The 8,916-nt window shown below is 43.8% G+C and overlaps 1 long non-coding RNA gene across 1 annotated transcript; it reads left to right on the top strand.

Annotated features, from left to right (window-relative positions):
* Positions 1-1,756: 1,756 nt before the first annotated feature.
* Positions 1,757-7,205, top strand: LOC310780864. Its single transcript, XR_014552933.1, has 5 exons — positions 1,757-1,893; positions 2,866-2,914; positions 3,343-3,450; positions 4,292-4,404; positions 6,629-7,205. It is a non-coding gene; the product is annotated as an uncharacterized lncRNA (long non-coding RNA).
* Positions 7,206-8,916: the final 1,711 nt, after the last annotated feature.

Below are 8,916 nucleotides of genomic sequence, written 5' to 3'. Positions count from 1 at the left end.
TTATGATGGTGATCCTTTACAGTATGAAGTTTTCATCAAAGCATTTGAGAGAGGAGTGGAAAGAAGGACTGACAGACAGTGACTGCTTGCATTTTCTAGGACAGTACACTAGAGGGCATCCAAAAGACTTAATTCGAAGCTGCCAACATTTACCTCCAGCCCAAGGCTATAAAAAAGCGAAAGATCTGCTGAAAGAACATTTTGGTAATGAGCATAAGATTGCCACTGCATATATGGACAAAGCATTTGCCTGGTCAGCGATCAAGTCAGAGGATGTGAAAACACTGCAAGTGTTTTCCCTGTTTCTTAGAGGTTGTTGCAATGCAATGGAACATCTTGCCTAGGCTATATGGATGAAATGAATGTTGCTTCCAATATGAAGATCATCCTTCTGAAACTGCCTTACAAGCTCAGAGACAAGTGGAGGAACAGGGCGTGTCAGTTACAGGAGCAGCATGGACAAAGAGCAACATTTTCTGACCTGGTAGACTTCATAGAGAGACAAGTGAAGATACTGTCAGATCCACTTTTTGGAAACATCCAGGATGCTAAGCCAATTGCAACTGTCAGAGAGAAGAGCCTGGTGACGCGATTTATTAAGAAAATCTGTTAAATTTCTACAGAGGGTCGATGCTTTTTTAAGTTCAGCTTTGAGTTCTTCGTTTAATAGTCAGGATGAACATAAATTCATGCTACAGAAACATCCTGTGCGCCCTGTGTTTTACACTCTTCCTAAGATCCACAAGAGCTGTACAGAAACGCTCCCTGTCGCTGGAAGCCAATCCATCACTGAACCCATTTCACAATATATTGACCGACACATCAGAAGTATGGTGGCCACACTTCCTTCTTTTGTCAAAGACACCACTGATTTTCTTAATAAGTTGAGTTCTTTACAACACACTGTAGAAAATAGCATTCTATGCACAATGGATGTTAATAGTCTGTATACAAATGTGCCCCATGTGGAGGGTTTGCAAGCCCTGGCACACTTTTTAGACAAAAGACACACTCCGACACCCCCTACTGGTTTCTTGACGGATCTGGCTAGACTGGTTTTAGAGATTAATTACTTTAGGTTTGAAAATGCATTTTACTTGCAGTGTCAGGGTGTTCACTGCATGAAAAGCCTGTTATGCGGGCCAATGCAGAACTGCAAAACGTTAGCTATGCAGCACTTTCTGGCACTTTGCAGCTAGCACAGAATAATCCCACTTATTACCACATATACCTCAATAGATTACCCCCCCCCCCCAGCCCCCTACTGTGGGAGGCTTTTATATGTCAATGGGCATGTTGTGATGCAAATCACAACACCCCCCCTCCCCTATCCTGGTCCAGGATGAGGGGCTTTAACACCTCAGGATGAGAGAGTTAGAGAGAGAGATCTTGAGCCCAAAATGTAAATTAATTAATTTTAACCCGCACCATACACTTTAAAAGTTCAACATTCAACTTTCAAAGTCAAGTTAAACTGTTTTTATTTATAAAATGCACAGTAGTATAATACAAGGTCATTCTGAAAAATGAAATTATGACAAGGCAAGCAATTACAGAAGAATGCATTCACCTTCTTCTGAAATAAGTTTATAATGTAAGGTTCAGTTAATATAAGAACAAAGCAAGAACAATAAGGTACAGGGTCCATACAGCTTTTGAAGAGTAAAATTCAAGCACTTTCACAGGATTTGAAGCTATGCTTCTTTGTAACGTCATCACGTTATGGGACCTTCACATGGTCTCCCAGAGCAATCCAGATGGGTCTCGCGAGAGCTCGTAACGTGATCGCGGAAGGAGGAGATGTTGGTTTGCTGCTCTGCTGCCTATCGATGCCTGCTAACCATGGCTGATATCGACACGGACAGCCCACAGGAACGCAATACCAAGCTTTCGGTAAGAATATACATTAAATAATGATTTAAGGAGGATTCTAGGATTTAACATTAGATTAGATTATATTTTGAAGCGGAGCCTTTGTTGTCGCATTTGTTGTCGCACACGTGACATCACAGCTGCGACCAAACATGGCTGCTGCCAGTCTGTTGTTTTTCAGTTTCAGAATGATCAAAAAGCTACTGTAATTTGCAATCCATGTCCCACACAGGTTCCGAGAGGAGGGGAAACCTCTAAGCTGGCATTACGTTAAATCAAAGCTGGCGATGATGCAGTGGATATGTTTGTTGTTTGTGTTAGCGAGTTTCGTTAGCATTTAGCTCGTAGCGCGGCCTACCGGCCGCTTGGCAGACAAACTTTTACATTTACAGTCTGTGGCTTGTGATCAAACAGCCCCACAAAAGCACTTAATACACAGAGGTGGCGTAAACTTATAGAAACTAATGGAAACCCCTTTACCCGAAATGAAACATCCAGGGATTGTGTATTTAACTCCAAAAAACCACTCGCTAACGTTAAGCTAACCGCGCTAGTTAGCGTTAGCTGCTGGACCACTGAGCTAAATAAGTGCTGGACAGAGCAATCTTAACAGGCTCTAACTGCTTTCTAGCTGTAAATAATTTGTGGTAACCTTTTCCTTAAGTTATGCAGAGCAGCAACCTTTGGAAATAGCATATTTAGAGCGGAGTTTCTGGACTTGGTGAGTGTTATGTGACGCGCGTGGGGGGAAATGGCCCTCGTTTATCAGCGGAGGTAAACCAATAATACAGCATGTTTTTCTGTAGCTGTGGTCAGGAGGGAACAACTGACTGATATCAGATAGGCTATTTCATTGTCCACCTTCAAACTGATATTGATCTAAGGCATTTATCATATCTACTCTATATCTCCAGAGGAAATCTACTACAGTACCACGTCACACTTAAAGGAGAACTTCAATGAATGCTTCACAATTTTCCTCTTTTTTTACAGAATATCTCATAGCAGTGTCCCCTCTGCACCTCCTTGCCAATAGGCTATGGTAAGTTCATATTTTTGTCATATTATTGTTTATCTGTTATCATAATGTACCTAATGCATGTTTAATATGATGCTATCTGGGCAGATAACACTTATGACTTCATTCACCAAGCCAGGCTGCAGCTGTACAGCAGTTTCTTTGTTTCTTTGTTGTTGTTTTTGCTGTACAGCAGCCAGGCTGGCTGAGTGATGTCACTGGTGTTATCTGCCCAGATGGCTTTTTATTGAGCGCGTGCCAGCTGCTTTACAAAAACCAGTTTAGATGCAGCTATGTGTGGGAAAAACAAAACAAGATAATCCTATTGCTTCATACCCCTCTCACATATTAATGTGAAGTGGTCTCCAACCTGCACTGTGCTCTTTTAAGTGCAATGAACTGACTGGAAACTTTATCTTACATCTAATCTTTTCAATGTTTTTTCTCATGAGCCTGTTCACACTCCGCAGACAGCTCTACTTGCCTGACGTGGCCGGTCTCCATTCCTCCAAACCGGAGCAGCGCCAGCTGCATACTGCATGTAGCTACACTGACTATCGGCAAGTACCTCATACTACTTCACATCAAAAAATCACAACTATCTCATATCAGAGCACTCTGGACAGAGCGTGACCGATTTTCCACAGTCAGAAAATATAACGAATAAAATATGATGCATTATTATTCATTAAACCATCCAGCATTATATAAGAATTAAAAGCTCCTTCTACCACTGCAACTACCAACAGAGAAAGAATGAAAATAAAACAAGACAGACTGCCTCTGTCCCCTTGCTCTGACCAGTGTTGCCAGATCTTGCCAGAGAAACAACCAACCAGGTTAAGCTCCAGCCCGTCTGAGACCCTTCTCCCTGCCTTCCTCAGATGCCTGAGCTGGAGTAGCGGGCTGGAGTAGGTTGAACACCTGGTTGCTTGTTTTTCTGGTGAGATCTAGCTCGTAACACTGGCTCTGAACGCACTGAAACTGAATTTCTGTTCATCTGACAGTTCAGATGATGCTCCAACCATTTTTTATTAAATTTATGAACGCACAAATAAATAGCAAAACAATCAGCTGGGTCATGATTACTTTTAACTCATTAACCCATGTTCGCATAATTTAGTTATCTCTGTGTGTGGGCTCTACTAGGCTGCGTGCGAACCACATACCCTTTACAAGGATTAAACCTAAGTGTACTTCTCTCTCATACGCACACACATACACGGAACCACTGCTCTAGTGTGTCTGTAGATATCTGTATATTTTATATGCTTATATGGAAATGTGATGTTATGGAGCTGTATCGTACCAGAGAGTGAGACTAAGACAAAGGACAGTCTTCCATGGCACAATTCTGAAACAATTTTGTATTTATAACATACTACTTTAATTGTTTTTCAGCTGCCTGTAAAACGTGGTATGAGACTGTACGCCGGACCTTCCACTTCAGCCAACCTGGGCTAGAGGGGAAGGGGACAGCCGCAAAGATTTCGTGCCGGAGTCGAAGATTGAGGGTAAATAAGGGACTTACTAGACTAGGCATTAAAGGGAGAGTGCGGATTATTGGACATAATGTTTTATGAACTCCATACCAGCTGTAGAGTGTCTGGGGAGCTGACTTGCTGATCCATGATTCCCGTAGGCGGAGCTCTAGCTTGATCTGAGTGGAGAAAAACCGAGTCCCGGAGGACACTCTAGGGTCACAGAGTTATCAAGTTTTACTCCTAAAGAAAGCATGCATGTGCTATGACATCTCATTTCAACAATAAAACCGCAGTCTTGCTGTTGATCAGACCGTGCTATTTATTGGCACTACTTTCTGGCTCCGCACTGCATCCGCGGTGGTCACTATAACGCTGTGTACAGGTGTTTCAGACACAGCACGCTCTGTAGCCTTGACTTCTGTTGTGATGAAGGTATTTGAGCGTATTGTCTGTGATCACCTGTCCAATGTTGAGATGGACAGCTTCCAGTTCGCTTATCGTGCCAACAGGTCTGTCGAGGATGCTGTGTCTCTGTGTCTCCACAGCATCCTACAGCACCTGGAGGCCCCCGCCACTTACGTTAGAGTTTTATTTATCGATTTTAGCTCTGCGTTTAACACGATCGTGCCCTCCAAACTATTTGATAAACTTATGGCTCTAGGGATCAATCACTCTCTATGCCTTTGGATTCTCGACTTCCTGTCTAACAGGAAGCAAGTAGTTAAAATAGGCAACATGCTCTCTCGAACTATGACTCAACACCGGGGCCCCTCAGGGTTGCGTTCTTTCAGCCCTTCTCTTTGCACTTTATACCAACGATTTTATTTCCCACTCTCAATTTGTTTCGTTTTTTAAGTACGCGGACGACACTACGGTGGTCGGGTATATTAAAAACGGTGATGAATCTGCCTACAGGGCCGAAGTGGCAGCCCTAGTCAACTGGTGCACTTTAAACAATCTTGTCTTAAATTTAGATAAGACCAAGGAAATGATTATTGATTTCCGCAAAAGCGGCTCAGTGCCCCCCTCTCTGGTCATTTGTGACCAGCCCGTCGACAGGGTTGACAGCTTGAAATTTCTGGGCACCACCATATGCCGCTCCCTGAAATGGGAAGTCAACACTTGTAACATTGTGAGCAAAGCCCACCAGAGGCTTCACTTTCTGAGGCAGCTCAAGAAGTTTGGTGTGTCTGGGGAGGCGATGGCTCACTTCTACAGAGCCACTGTGGAAAGTGTCCTCACCTTCTCAGTCACAGTGTGGTACGGCTGAGTAACTTCGTCAGATCGACCTGGAATGGGCAGAGAGAGAGGGGAGAGAGAAAGAGGTGGAGCAAGAAGACGCAGATCAACAGAGTTGGAGAGTTACTGCTGCCGAGTAGCCTAGCCTATATTAGGCTATGTCATTTTTATTTATTTTTTAACTGACAACATTGTTAGATTTAGGTTTTAACATTGTTAGTCTCTCGTACCATGGGATTTGGTGCAGTGCTCTTCTACTGAAGAGCACTGCAGTGACCAGGGTAAGAGAGACTACAGTAGGCTACCTAAATCTAACAATGTTGTCAGGTAAAAAAATAAAAATAGATACATAGACTATATTCTCCCGGTAGCTCTCCAACTCTGTTGATCTGCGTATTTTCTATTCTCTTCTCTTCATCTTCTCTCCTCTCTCTCTGCCCATTCTAGGTCAAGGTCAAGGTCTAGCTCCTCATCTGTGTATTCAGGTTCATAAAGACATCCCCTCGAATCTGGTGTAAACGGCATATATTCATTGCTTTCATAGTCAAGACATGTTTAGTATGTTTTAGTAGCCTGTTTACAGAGCGCGCTGTGTCTGAAACACCTGTACACAGCGTTATAGTGCGGAGCCAGAAAGTAGTGCCAATAAATAGCACGGTCTGATCAACAGCAAGACTGCGGTTTTATTGTTGAAATGAGATGTCATAACACATGCATGCTTTCTTTAGGAGTCAAACTTGATAACTCCGTGACCCTAGAATGTCAGTCGGGACTAGTTTTTCTCAACTCAGATCAAGCTAGAGCCCCGCCCACGGGAATCATGGATCAGCAAGTCAGCTCCCCAGACACTCTACAACTGGTATGGAGTTCATACAACGTTATGTCCAATAATCCGCACTATCTTTAAGATTACGTGATCTTTTACTTTGAAGGTAATTGTTATTGTTACTGCACCGCATGAGGGAAACTAGTTAGTTGTTTAGCAGTTACTGACTGCGTCTGATTGTGTTTACAGCTCTTCACATTGAGGGCAAGCATGCTGACTGCGAGTGAAAAGGAGATGTGGGGAGGCGTCATACCAGATCTCATGTCGGATGAGGAGGACGGCACTGTAGCTGGAGTCGATGGATGGATTGTGCGGCCACCATCTTTTCGCAGCCACGAGCTCAGTGACTTGTGTGACTCCAGGACAGGCTGGACGCCATTCCTGTCCACCCAGCTTCCCACATGACACGCCGCCCTCCGCGGCTTGGGGGACCATTTTCGGACAGACTTGCCCCCCGAAAAATGGAGCCAGAGGCCAAAAAACACTGCGTTCCCACTGGTCCTTGAAATCCTTGAAAGTTTGTGGATTTGGGGGGAGAATCTAGGCTTTAAAAGTTTGTGAAAATAGACATGTGTCCTGGAAAACTCTTTGTTGCTTTTTTCCCAGTAAGAGCTGGTGTGTGTGTGTTATGAAGAAGCGCATTTCCTGTGTGGATTTGATGTTGAGGAAGGCGTGTTTTTGTTATTTCATATTTTGAGATTGTGCATTGTTTTACAATTTCTTTTTGCAGTGTGCTGTGGTTTATATTAAAAGCTTTTCCTCAATATTCCTTGATTTATGTATTTTTTCCACTCTCCCAATACATTGATCTCATTGCAGTGTAAAATGTGTATTTAGACACAATTTATTATTATGAAATTCATTTATTATTAATAAAAGCAGCATTGTGGGGGGGCGGGGGGTTTACGTGGGGTTAGGACCTGAGCCAATCGGTGTTTATCTATCCACCCACGTGGGGGTAGGACCTGAGCCAATCGGTGTTGATATCCACCCACGTGGGCTTAGGCCCTGAGCCAATCAGCGCTGACCTATAGAATTGTACCAACCAGTCAGTTTCAGCTGTTTGTAGTTGTCATCCAATCATTACCTTCCTATATAGCCAGAGACTCCAATAGTGTGACTGAGGTGAGCCTTTGATGCCCCCATCAAAGGTGTTAAGTAGTGTCCTCTGTCATTTTCACACCTCATGAATGGCCCGCGGGGGATCTGAAAAGGGCTCTATTTGGGTTTATTTGGGACTGGAATAGTGGTGAATAGTACCGAATAGTGTCTGCATATTGTGCTCTAATTGGTCATATGCTGGCCCGCATAGCAGGGATTTCATGCAGTGGTTAGTATGGGAAGTCCTTGTTCTCCAAACTATGCCAACCTGTTCATGGGTAAATTTGAAGAAGACTTTGTATATCTTAATAACCCCTTTTCAGAATTATTACTTTGTTGGTTTAGATTTAAACCAACCCCCCCTCCCTGCCTCTCTCCCTCTCTCTCTCTCTCACACACACACACACACACACACACACACACACACTATAGGGTGATTATAGTAGAAGTGTGTGTGTGTGTGTGTGTGTGTGTGTGTGTGTGTGTGCGCGCGCGCGCGCGTGTGTGTGTGCGTGCACGTGCGTGGTTGCAGGTTCAGCCAGGGTAATTCCACAGTGTTGGAGAATAGGGGGAGAGGCGTTTGTCTGCCAGGAAGGCTAGGCTATTATTACTGAAGATGTAGCTGCTACATTGTGTGTAAACTGTTCAGTACACATGTACGATACTTGTTTTTGTCAAACGCAGATTCCAGGAATTACCCTGGCTGAACCTGCAACCACGCACGTGCACGCACACGCGCGCGCGCGCGCGCGCGCACACACACACACACACACACACACACACACACACACACTTCTACTATATGTTAATCACCCTATAGTGTGTGTGTGTGTGTGTGTGTGTGTGTGTGTGTGTGTGTGTGTGTGTGTGTGTGTGAGAGAGAGAGGCAGGGAGGGGGGGTTGGTTTAAATCTAAACCAACAAAGTAATAATTGTGAAAAGGGGTTATTAAGATATACAAAGTCTTCTTCAAATTTACCCATGAACAGGTTGGCATAGTTTGGAGAACAAGGACTTCCCATACTAACACCCTGACACTGCAAGTAAAATGCATTTTCAAACCTAAAGTAATTAATCTCTAATACCAGTCTAGCCAGATCCGTCAAGAAACCAGTAGGGGGTGTCGGAGTGTGTCTTTTGTCTAAAAAGTGTGCCAGGGCTTGCAAACCCTCCACATGGGGCACATTTGTATACAGACTATTAACATCCATTGTGCATAGAATGCTATTTTCTACAGTGTGTTGTAAAGAACTCAACTTATTAAGAAAATCAGTGGTGTCTTTGACAAAAGAAGGAAGTGTGGCCACCATACTTCTGATGTGTCGGTCAATATATTGTGAAATGGGTTCAGTGATGGATTGGCTTCCAGCGACAGGG

The sequence above is a fragment of the Poromitra crassiceps genome, assembly GCF_964638095.1.
Source record: "Poromitra crassiceps genome assembly, chromosome: 8".
Lineage (NCBI taxonomy): Eukaryota > Metazoa > Chordata > Actinopteri > Beryciformes > Melamphaidae > Poromitra > Poromitra crassiceps.
Note: the sequence above shows the minus strand (reverse complement) of the source record. Positions and strands in the feature narration are given on the sequence as shown.